Here is an 11,462-nt window from a genome sequence, read left to right on the forward strand (position 1 = left end):
CAAGAAAGGTATTGATAAAACTCCTTATGAGTATCAGACTAGTAAAACACCAGTAGTAAGCTACTTTAGAGTGTTTAGTAGCAAGTGTTATATCAAGAGAAGTGAATACCAGAGCAAGTTTGATGCAAAATGTGATGAGGGAATATTCCTAGGGTATTCCACCAAGAGAAAATCTCTCAAGTGTTTTAACAATAGGACTCAGAGAATTGTTGAAAGTATCAATGTTAGAGTTGATGAAACCTCTGAGAAACTTGAGGAAACCAGCAGCGAGCAAGCGGTAGATGAACCGGATGTAACCTTCTGGGAACCGGTTGCAAAACAACCAAGTACAAGTAGCAGTGCTCCTACACCAGTAGATGCTAATGAAGATATGGAAGAAGAGGAAAAACAAGAGGAATTAGTTAAGATCATTCCTAGGTATGTAAAGCTGCATCGTGATCCAAAGTAGATCATAGGGGATAAGAATGGAGGAATACTTATAAGAAGAAAGGTCGGAGAGAATTCTTGCATGATTTCTAAATTTGAGCCCAAAACATTTAAAGAGCCACACAAAGATGAAGACTGGATTAAGGCTATGGAAGACGAACTTGACTAGATAGAAAAGAATGGTACATGGTCTTTGGTACCCAGACCTCAGCACAAAAATGTCATTGGCACCTGTAGATGTATAAAAATGACCATATTCCTAAATGAATATTTAATGTTCATTTTATTCTCATTCCTCTATTTTAGTTAAATCTAATTTAATTAAATCACCACATTCTTTTATTTAATTAAATAAATTATTCAATTTATTTATTTAAATTCACTTAAGCCCTTTATATCATTTAATTGAATAAATCATTTTATTTAATTAAACCCCTTCTCTCTACTTTTAATTAAATTTACATTTAATTAAATATTTTACCCCAATTAAATAAATCTAATTTATTTAAATCTCCAACTTGCAACCAAATTGAAATAAAGCAATTTATTTTAATTAATCCTTTATCCTCCACCCACTTGTATTTTCCTACAAATGCAGGTTGCACAACTATTTTAAATAAATATATTTATTTAAAACCCTATTTATCCTCACCTACTTGAAACCTTTAATGGTTTCCCTTAAAGTCTTCAAACTTAATGGCTTCCTTCTAAAGTCTTCTTAAGCCTTTAATGGTTTCCCTTAAAGTCTTCAAACTTAATGGCTTCCTTCTAGAGTCTTCTTAAGCCTTTAATGGTTTCCCTTAAATTCTTCAAACTTAATGGCTTCTTTCTAGAGTCTTCTTAAGCCTTTAATGGTTTCCCTCAAAGTCTTCAAGCATTTAATGCTTTATCTTCCTTTCTCTCATGTAAATAAATTAAGATTTATTTAAATCCAAAATTCACATTCACATTTAAATAAATTAATATTTATTTAAATATTTATCCAAATGCAAATTACACCATTTAATTGAAATAAATGATTTTATTTTAATTGAAAATCCCAAAATTCCTCCCACTTGCATTCTCCTACAAAATCCACTTGCATGCCTAAATCCCTTCTAGATTCTTCTAACTCCTTATAATTAGCCTAATCCTATCCTAATCATTGTCACATCCCTAAGCAAAGGGAAGTCACTTCTCAAACCTTCAAAGTCTTTGAAAACCACTAAAGGCTTTAGGTCTTCAACAACTTAACCTTGAAAGTCTTCCAAACCATTAATGGTTAACTCAACCCTCTTGCATGGTTTGAGACTTTTTGACAAACTTAACCCTCATCTAACCCAAGGGTCTCATCAAGCATTCATTGCTTTGACCATGGTTATCCCTTTAACCCTTACACATTCATTTATCCCTTGGATAAAAGGAATATCCATTAACCTAACCCTAACCCAACCCCCTAGGGTAACCATCATGTCCCCTCAAGCATTTAATGCTTCCTACCTCTCCTCTCAAACAGTCTTATGTTGACAATTGCCACCATTTCATTGGTGAAAATTGTAAACATGGATTGATAACTTTCAATCCTAACCCTTGATAAGCTCTTTCAATCTTGACCATCCATTGCCCTATTTTCACTATAAATAGAGCTCTCATTCCTCCATTTTATCATCCAAGCTTTTAGTATCTCATTTATGCTCAGTTTTAGCTTGCATCTAGCCTCTCTTTGTAATAGGAAATAATCTAATATGCATTTTAGAGTATTTCTATTATCATTAGCTTAAATCATTAACTAGTATATCATGTTAGGATAGTATTGCTACTAACCTTGTCATCTTATAATCTAGTTTAATCCATTTTGTAGAAACATGCATAAATAGGATGCATTCATGTTAGAATTAATCTAAAGCATCCCTCATTCTTGCATTAGTCATCCCTAAGTCACTTTGCTCAGTGTTCTGAGAGCAAAGACATTAGCTTGAGGGACCTTGTCAAATAGAGAACCCTGGAACCAACCTTGGGAAGTTGAGCTATCCTTCATAGCTCCATAACTTGCACCAAGAAGTCCCATGTGTGTGTGTATTAAAATTTCAACCAAGTTTAAAGTTAGACTTGTTGAAGTTCACAAAAACTTATATTTTTCTAATTACTGTGGTGGGTATTTTTTACAAGATTTCTGACATTTATTGCAGGGAGGAGCTTAGTGTTATTTCTAGAACTATAAATAGTTTAAATTTTTACTAACTTGTTTAAGTTAGTTAGAATTTAAAGTCTTTTTAATTCTTGTTAAATAAAATTGAACTCACCTTATTTGGGCTATAAAAAGAACCACAAAAACAATCTTTTTTTGCTTTTCTAGGAGAGAAATTTTCAATTGGGCTCTAAAAAGAACAAAATCATTTTTCCATTTTGCAAAGCAAAGGTGTTTACAAAGAACTTCACCATCCTTTGGTGCATAAAAGGATCAATTTTAAATTTTTGCAAGGGAAAAGAACCACACTTTAAATTTTTTTCACAATTAAAGAGGAAAGATCTTCCCCTTTTGATCGATTTCTTTTGTTGACCAAACATCGAAGTTTCGCTTTGTTGACCAGGTTCTTTTCCTAGATTAGAAAATCATTGCTTTGAAGGGATAAAATAAACACCATGTTTTTGTGGAGCAACATCTCCATATAGATTTTAACAAACCATTGCAATAAAGAGTTAAAAAGAACACTTGTTTGCTTTGCTATGAAAGTGGAAGGAATATGCTCTCCCCTTAACTGGGTGATCAAAAATCCAAACCACTCTTACGCTTTCAGTGTTTATTGCATTAAATCCTTTAGCAAGCCTACCTTCGTGAGGGGTTGAAAAACTCTTAAAGCCATTCTTTGGCCGGTGTGAAGGGAACGACCTAATTGGGGAACGACTTGATCACCAAGAGTTCTAACCCACTATAATCAAAAGTGGAGGTTGATGAAAGTCCCTTCAACAGTTTTGCTCAGTGATTAGCCTGAACATGAAGCTTGATTACAAACCTTAGAAATAGAAACTTTGAGCTGAGTCAGTAACTAGACATTTGTAATATCATAGTGCAAGGGTGGGGAAGAATCTGCCCCCAAGGTCACTCACCATATATCTCCCAAGATAACTACTCAATTGTGAAGCAATTCACTTTGGGTTAATTTTTGGCAAAAGACAAAAAAATGGGCGCCCCTTAGGGGGTGACACGGTTGTTTGAGCTGACGGAGTATCGAGACTAGTGGGCTATGGTATTACTTATGACCTTTGAATAAAGAGTCTTTTTGAAGAGTATTCTTTGTATCCAAACCTGTTGAAACATTGCGGATTTGAACACATCCTTGTAGAACATACACTCATTGTTTAGATTAAAGAAAAAATGGTTACTTCTTTGGTACTGTGTCTTCATTTGTCACTTCAGAAAATCATCTATTATCACTGAAAACTCAAAACAAAGTTCCAAAATTTGTAGAAAGAAGCCAAGTCAAAATATCAAGGCAATTTAGTTCGTAAGAACAACTTCTTAGCATGTAGAAACCATCTTTTAGCGCATTCAACCTTCACATCAGCACATTAAGTATTAACATTAGTGCTTTGAAGAAATCCAAAACTAGCAGTTTTAAGTAGCACATTTTGAAAACAATTTGGCGCATTGAAGCAACAGCTTAGCGCGTGGAGACTAAACCTTAGCGCATAGAGTTGAACAGTTAGCATGTCACAAGCCCATATTAGCGCATAACCTTTTAAACCAAGGCAAAATCAAAACAAACCAATTAGTGTGTCACAGGGGGCAACTTAGCGCATGGAATATTTTCTCTAGTGCGTTGAGGATTTTCTATAGTGCATTCCCTCTCTGTCTTAGCGCGTAACCAAAACTAGGAAAACAGGGGGCAAAACAGAGTCTATTTTGAGAAATCTAAGAATAATTTAGGGAGCTTTCCTTCCTCAGCCTAAACTTCATCAAACAGAAAACTAAAATAGAGTATCCAAAACTATTCTCAAAGCAAGTTTTTCATCAAACAAAGTTATCCAAAATCTGAAAACTAATTGCAAGATAAACACATCTCTCCTATCAAAATTAGGAAACCTCATTACAGGTATCAAACAGGTCCTTCAATCATACGGATTTCTATCCCATAACACACTTCTTTTAAAAATTCTAGGTTGTCAAATCGATTTTCCATATCGAGAAAGCTCGTAGTTCATATTATTTGACGTGCTTTCTTGTGAGGGGGCATCTAAATCTTCATTTGATAAAGTAAAAACTTGAGTTTCTAAAAACAAGATAAACTAAATCCAAAACAAACCAAAGGAAACCATTGATCACTTGTGCATGACTAATCCTCATATTCTAAGAAGAAAGAGTATTTATCATAACACTAAGTTGAGGAAACAACAACCCAGTTCCCTAAAACTTGCAAATAGGAGTAGGTTTTTATACATCAATTGCCAACTCTTTAAATCTCATTGAACATTCCTTCTTCATATCCGCTTGTATCTTCAAAACAAAACCAACAAATTTGACAAGGAACCATTAAGGAGTAGAGAATTCTATCAAAAATCAGCATTTAGCCAACAAATCAATCATAGAGGAAAGATCAATCCAGCATTATTTCCTGAAGAGTGCATCACTTATAACATACCAAGGTTGCCACCACCAACCCTTGGATATTTCTAAAAATGCCCACTGTCACTCGCTCTCAATGAAACAAACAAAGCGAAACACAACCAGAGTCCAGCATGGATCGGAGATTATCAAATCCTTTCGAGGGTCCAAATTTAGAAGACACTGAAATTTCTGAGGAACTCCTCCAAGAGTGTCAAGAAAGTGCTTCATTTCAAAAACTCGTAGAAAGACTCATAGAAAATGACAAAGAAAAATATTTGCTCATACTCACAAGCAAAGGAGTTAAACTTCCTGATGACTTTGACACTGACATGTTTAGAACAAGGTCCCAACATTATGACTATCAAGAATGACAAAGAGAGGAGGAAGCACATGACCCAGAACAAAACACGCTAGAGAAAAATCTGCCAGAACAGGATTTACCCGAGCAAAACATCCCAAAGAAAAACATACCATTTCAGCTGAGAACTAATGCAAGGGAAGAACTCTTCCCTTGGCAAACAAATGCACCCTTGGTTGCTCTTACATAGCAAATGCAAATGTTGCAGAGACAAATGCAAGTCATGCAACAAGGATCAACAGTACAATATTCCTTAAATGAAATTTGTCCTTATCCTTTTGATAGATGGTTGAACATGGTACCTTTTCCCCCAAACTCAGACATTCCAAAATTTGACAAATATGATGGGAAAAGCAATCTACATGATCATGTCCAAGAATTTTGTACCATGAGTCTTGAATTCGCTCATGATGACACCTATTTGCTAAGGTTGTTCCCAAGAAGCTTGGGAGGGCAAACAATGGAATGGCTATCCAAAACCACACCTCCTATCAGATCATTTGATAAATTGGTCAACAAATTCATAACTCAATATTCCTACAACATTCAACATGTTATCACTATGCTAGATGTCTATAATACCAAGCAAAAAAACAATGAAACATTCATGGTATTCCTTCAACGTTGGCAATGGATGGTTTCGAGATATCCTCGAGATGTACCCAAAAAAGAAAAGATGTAAATTTTCATCGACAACTTGAATAGCGAGATGAGTTACCTACTCAAACTCCAATGCATACCATCTTTTGCCAAATTGATTGAAAATGGCATCCAAGTAGAAGAATCATGTATTAAGAAAGGGACATTGAAATTTTTCAAAGAAGGAACGAATTCATCCAACTCTCATTACAATAACCAAAACAACAACAACTTAGAAAAATCTAGATTCTAGACCAGAAATAAGAACACTGGTAATGAGGGAGGCACTGAAGCTAATGAGGCTAAATCCAAACAACCAGTATTGTCTTTATTAGGAAATCCCCAAGCTACAAAGAATCCAAAGGGTGCTAACCAAGGCACTAACACTTATGCACCAAATACTAATCAAGATCCTCTCAACACAAACAACACCAACAATGCTCAAAATAATAACACAGATCAAAGGCCTAATAACAATTCATGAGGTAACACCAACAACTTTCAAAAACGCGTCTACACACCATTAGGACAATCATTGGAGTCAGCCTTCCGAGAGCTTCTAACAAATAAAATTATTTCATTACCAGCAATCAACAACTTTGAACCACAAGTCAAACCACCTTGGTGGAAAGACTCACACTTTTGTGATTTTCATCGAAACAAAGGTCATCAAACAAATGATTGCATGAGACTGAATAACATTGTCCAAGACATGATTGACAAAGGAGATTTAACAGTAGATGGTCTCAAAACAAATGGTGACCATGGGGCCTTTAAAAATCCTCTTCCAAACTACAACAAGGATGGAACTTCAACCTCAAATGATACATGTGGAGCTCGTATCAATCACATATACAATAACACCATCAATCATATCTCAGTGCAAGACAATCAAATAAACATCATCAAAATCAAGGACAAACGAGAAGATGAGTCAATCAATGTAACCACCAGCGCACAAAAATATGTCTTGAAGGGGTATACATCAAGAACAAACATCATCCCTAAAATACAATATGATCTGGTCAGTCAATTGCGTAAAACTCCTACTCAAATATCTATACTTGAGTTGTTGAAACTTTCACCCAAACACAAAGACATCTTGGAACAAGCGCTATTGGAAACAAATGTACCCCAGGGTCTGGATACGGACAAATTCCAAGCCATGGTGGCTCATATGATAGGGCCTCATAGTCTCACCTTTTCTAAGCAAGATAATATCTCATTAAGCCATCCACACAATACTCTCCTTCACATAGAAGTCTTGGTCTACAAACATCATGTTAAAAGAGTATTAATAGATGGAGGAGTTGGACTCAATATCTGTACCTTAAAACTTATTTGTGCATTAGGCTTCTCTGAGCAGTCTATTGATCCCCGCAAAAATATCACTATCAAAGCATATGACGATGAGGAAAGGTCATCCAAAGGACCAGTGGTGTTGCCAATTCAAGTAGGACCAATACAAAGGGACACTATGTGCCAAGTCTTAGACATAGACCTCACATATAATATTTTATTGGGTCGACCTTGGATACATGAAATGCAAGCAGTACCCTCAACTTACCACCAGTGTGTTAAGTTGCCCTACAATAGACAAGAAGTTTCTATATCAGCAGTTCATAACCCTTTCCAACATTGCAATGCTATGGGGGCAGCCCAAGACAGTTTGATTCCATATTACAAAGAAAAACAAGCTTCCTCAGCACTAGATCTTCAGCAAGAAAAACCTAAATCTCTATCCATAGATTTCAAACAAAAGATGAAAATCAAAGAACAAGGCATGGGAGAGTACTCTTTGGAACCCTTGTGTTTAACTAACCTACCAGCATCACCTAAATCTCATGGGTTACCTTCAGAATCAACACATCAAACAACACAGCCCATCACCAAGTTTGATGGCAAATTTATCCAACTAGGCACTCTAGCAAATTAATCAGAAGAAAAGAACATCCTTAGTTGGCTATACAAGGATGAGGAAAAAGTCAGAGCAGCTACTATGGAAGTCGCTATACCAACACAATTGTATGGTAAGGGCTATCTAATTGTGCAACAAATGGGATACAATGGCAAAGGCCCTATTGGCAAGCATAAAGAAGGCATCACAGAACCCTTAGATCCTCCTTCAGAATTTTGTAAAGACAAAAAGGGATTAGGCTATGAACACACCCTATCACCAAGGAAGACACCAAACAATTATCAAAAACCACAGTGGAAAGCAAAGAAGAAATACAAGGAGGACTCATGGCAGGAAGCACTATTTGAGTCAGCAAAAACAATATGTAAAGAACGTGAATACCAAGAAAAAAGGAAACATCAAGAGAAATCGGTCCTTTAAATAGCAAAAGCACCTTGTGCAGAGGTACATCATGTTCAAGAACCTATTTCCGACAAAGAGGAATCACCTCCTGACGACATCATTCCTCCCCGAGAAGAGACAGTTTATGAACAGATGCAAAGAATAGAAGCAGGATCTGACACACAATCAGAGAAAACCATCAGCTAGTATCAATTATCAAAGACCTCTTTTGCCATACAACATTCCTATTCATAGCACTGAAAGAATATGGGATAATACCTATGAGACTGATTCAAATGAGTATGAATGGGGCAGCTATTCAAATGCTACTAAAGATGCTACTAAAAATACTAGTCATATACCCCTTTCTCAAGAAGAACAAGGCATAGAGCCTAGACTACTTGAATTTGGTCCACAAAATATCTATGAAGCTAATGAAAATGAGCAGCAACACTATGAGAAAGTCTACACGGAAGATGATACCATCGAAGACCTCGACAAAATCATTAACTTCTTCAATGTTTCAGCCAACCTTGATGATATCTCCATCATGACACTTACAGCAACTGAACTTGACCCACCCAATGACACTTTACCACTTGTCTTCCCTGACCTTATAGATTGGGATGAACCTGAATAGCATGACATACCTATTTTTCCAGATGATGAGTCCATTATCCATTACTTATGTACCGTCAACCCAAAAATAGACTCTACCAGTGAACAAAGTAATGATGTCTGCAATCAAGGGGGTGCCAAGTCTCTCAGTCACAAAAATAAAAGCAATAAAGGATCTATTACTGCAAACCAGTCAATGGCAGCACTAGATCAAAAAAAAAGTAAAAATAAAGGATGCATCTGAGGGTGAAAACCTTTTTAAGGCACCCAATGATGGGAGACTTGACACTCTTCTTGAGCATTATCACGAGCGATCACCCATATTGATTGAGCCCACTCAATCAATCAACATTGGTACAACAGAGGCAATCCGAAACATACACCTAGTTGAATCTCGGACAAAGGAAGAAAAACAAAAATTTATCAAATTCTTCAAAGAAAACAAGTCAATTTTCCTTGGTCCTACACAGATATGCCTGGGATTGATCCACAATTAATTATGCATCACTTATCTATTGCTCTAGGAGCTAAGCTAGTTAAACAAAAATTGAGAAAGATGAATCCACATGTGGCACTCATGGTTAAAGCTGAGCTAAAGAAACTATTAGACATCGGATTTATTCGACCTATAGACTATGCGGAGTGGATTTCAAACATTGTGCCAGTTTCAAAACTAGGTGGCAGTATCAAGATATACACAGATTTTAGAGATGTCAACAACGCCTATCTAAAGGATGACTTTCCTTTACCAAGTATCAACATAATTGTAGACCTCATAGCAGGCCATGCGATGTTATCACTAATGGATGGTTTTTCTGGCTATAGCCAAATCAAGATCGCTCCAGAGGATCAAGACAGAACAGCATTCACCTATCCTTGGGGAGCGTATTGTTGGAATGTCATGCCTTTTTGGCTTGAAGAATGTTGGGGCAACTTACCAACGCACAATGACAACAATATTTCATGATATGATGCATACCTTCATGGAAGAATATGTGGACGATTTACTGGCAAAATCATTCACCCAGGTAGAACATCTGGACATACTAGAGAAAATATTTGAAGGATTGGAGAAATTCCAAGTCAGACTCAACCCTAAGAAGTGTGTCTTTGAGGTAACATCAGGAAAATTACTAGGCTACATAGTCTCAGAAAAGGGTGTTGAAGTAGATCTAGCGAAGGTACAGGCCATCATGGAAATGCCACCACCTAAGAATATCAGCCAACTCGGATCTCTACAAGGATGACTCCAGTCAATCAAGTGGTTCATTGCCCAACTAGTAGATAAAAGTCTACCATTCAATCATCTGCTACATAATAATGTATCGTTCAAATGGGAAGCCAAATGTGCGAAATCATTCTATTAGATCAAGCAATATCTAATGAATCGACCAGTTCTGGTACCACCAATAGCAGGAAAGTCGCTCATTCTCTATGTATCTACTACTGACATATCATTGGGGGCATTATTAGCACAAGAAGATCAACAAGGCAAGGAATGAGCTATTTATTACATTAGTAGGATATTAAATGGCTATGAGCTAAATTACACATTTATTGAGAAGGCCTGCTTAGTTGTGGTCTTCGCCTCTCAAAAGTTTTGACATTACATGCTAGCTCACACAATCAAGCTAGTAGCAAAGATTGATCCTCTCAAATATTTGCTCAGCAAAGAAACTCTTACAAGCAGATTGGCTAAATGGGTCATGATTCTCAGTGAGTTTGATATTCACTACATAGAGCGAAGAGCTATCAAGGGACAGGTAATTATCAATCAACTAGCTGAAGCACCACTACTCGGTAAACAACCAATGGAGACTGAGTTTCTAGATAGAGATGTCCTTACTATTTTCACCAAGCAATGGACCCTATACTTTGATGGCTCTTACACTCAACACGGCTCCAGTGTCGGCATCTTGTTCGTCACTCCGGAAGGACATACCATACCAAGATCATACAGACTCATGTTTCCATGCACAAATAACATCGCTGAGTATGAAGCACTGGTCACAGGAATCCAAATGGTTGTAGAATGGAGAATCACAGAACTCAAAGTCTATGGAGATTCACAACTGGTTATAAACCAAATCAATGATGAATATTAGACAAAAGATGACAAGTTGCTACCCTACAAAAGAATGGTGGATGACTTCAAACAATATTTTGTACACATCACCTTTGAACAAATACCAAGGTTGGACAATTGAGTAGCCAATGCAATGGCTACTATTGGTTCATTGCTACAAATTCCAGAGCAATGGGCTCGTTATGAATTCCTGGTAGAGCAACTGTTTTCCCCAGCCTATGACAATTCTACATCCCAAGTCATCTATGCCTTAACTGGTTTAGACTCCCCCTTATATGGAATGATAGATGAATATCTTGAAACCAATACCCTACCCATTGACCTATCTCAGAACCAGAAATGCAACTTTATCCGACAAGCCGCTCGTTATACCCTAATTGCTAATACTCTTTACCGTCGAGGTCTAGATGGTACTCTTCTTCGTTGCCTTGATCGTAATGAATCTGACTCT

The sequence above is a fragment of the Cryptomeria japonica genome, chromosome 5 (genome assembly GCF_030272615.1).
Source record: "Cryptomeria japonica chromosome 5, Sugi_1.0, whole genome shotgun sequence".
NCBI lineage: Eukaryota > Viridiplantae > Streptophyta > Pinopsida > Cupressales > Cupressaceae > Cryptomeria > Cryptomeria japonica.